The following is a 1,844-nucleotide window of genomic DNA, read 5'->3' on the forward strand; positions in this document are numbered from 1 at the left end:
AGGCTCAAGGGAGAATCCATCTTGTAAGCACCAAGAGAGGGCTTCATGTCCTTAAAGATCAGTTGGTAATCATAATGGAGCCCAATGCATATGTAAAGCTCTAAATATCCCATTGCTAAAAAGGACACAAACCCCAACATGGACATGGATTAGGATAATACAGTCTTTTAAGATGCCCCTTTAGAGGCAAGAATATACAATGGGGAAAAGACAGTCTCTTCAACAAATGGCGCTGGAAAAACTGGACAGCTACATGCAACAGAATGAAACTGAACCACTTTCTCACACCATATACAAAAATAAACTCGAAATGGATTAAGGACCTAAATGTGAGACCTGAAACCATAAAAATCCCGGAAGAAAACATTGGCAGTAATTTCTTTGACATCCGTAGCAACATTTTTCTAATAGGTCTCCTGAGGCAAGGGAAAGAAAAGCAAAAACAAACTATAGGGACTACACCAAAATAAAAAGCTTTTGCACAGCAAGGAAATCATCAACAAGACAAAAAAGGCAACCTACTGAATAGGAGAAAATATTTGCATGATATATCCAATAAGTGGTTAGTATCCAAAATATATAAAGAACTTCTACAACATCCCCCCAAAAAAATCCCATTAAAAAATGGGCACAAGACATAAATAGACATTTTTCCAAAGAACACCTACATATGGCCAACAGACATATGAAAAGATGCTTAACATCACTAATCATCAGGGAAATGCAAATCAAAACTACAATAAGAGAGCACCTCACACCTACCAGAATGGCTAGAATCAAAATGACAAGAAATAACCAGTGTTGGCAAGGATGCAGAGAAAAAGGAACCTCCATGCACCACTGATGGGAATGCAAACTGGTGCAGCCACTGTGGAAAAAGTGTAGAGGTTCCTCAAAAAATTACAAATGCCATACGATCCAGTAATTCCACTACTGGTATTTACCCACAGAAAACAAAAACACTAATTCGAAAAGATCTATGTACTTCTATGTTTACTGCAGTACTGTTTACAGTAGCCAAGATATGGATACCAAGGTATGACACTCAAGTGTCAGTACGTAGATGAATGGGTAAAGATGTGGTAATATACACACAATGGAATATCACCCAACCATAACACAGAATGAGATCTTGCTATCTGTGACAACATGGATGGACCTAGACAGTATTATGCTAAGTGAAATAAGTCACGTACCATATGATTTCACTTAAAGGTACAATCTAAAAAACAAATGAATAAACAAAACATAGAAACAGGCCCATAAACACAGAGAATAACTGATGGTTGTCAGAGGGAAGAAGGTGGGAGGATGGGCAAGATGGGGGGAGGGGAGAGGGAGATACAGGTTTCCAATTATGGAATGAATAAAATTCACAAAGATAAAAGGTATAGCACAGGGAATATAGTCAATGATAAAACAATAGTGTTGTACGGTTGACAGACGGAAGCTACACTTGTGATGAGCACAGCATAATGTATGAAGAAGTTTAATCACTATGTTGTACACCTAAAACTTACTAACATGGTATGTCAACTACACTCAAAAAAATTTAAAAAGGTGCTGCTTTATTTCCAATTACATTTTCTACTCACCACAAATGGAAGCATAAATAAATATTTATATTCCTCTTTCAAGACTCTAGATGGGAAAGCACTTCTAAGAATTTTAAATGCAAAGACAGAGAACCCACTGAGACAGAGAAAAAGTTATATTCTACTATATAAAAAAAGTTATTATATTACAGTAATAGTTTCTGGGGGGAAATGGTCTCTTTTGGGAAAATGTAATCAAACACAGGAAACAAAAAGAGATCACAGATTATTACACATTACACAGGACAA

Source organism: Mirounga leonina, unplaced genomic scaffold (genome assembly GCF_011800145.1).
Source record: "Mirounga leonina isolate KUSES-001 unplaced genomic scaffold, KU_Mleo_1.0 Mir_125, whole genome shotgun sequence".
In the NCBI taxonomy this organism is placed as follows: domain Eukaryota; kingdom Metazoa; phylum Chordata; class Mammalia; order Carnivora; family Phocidae; genus Mirounga; species Mirounga leonina.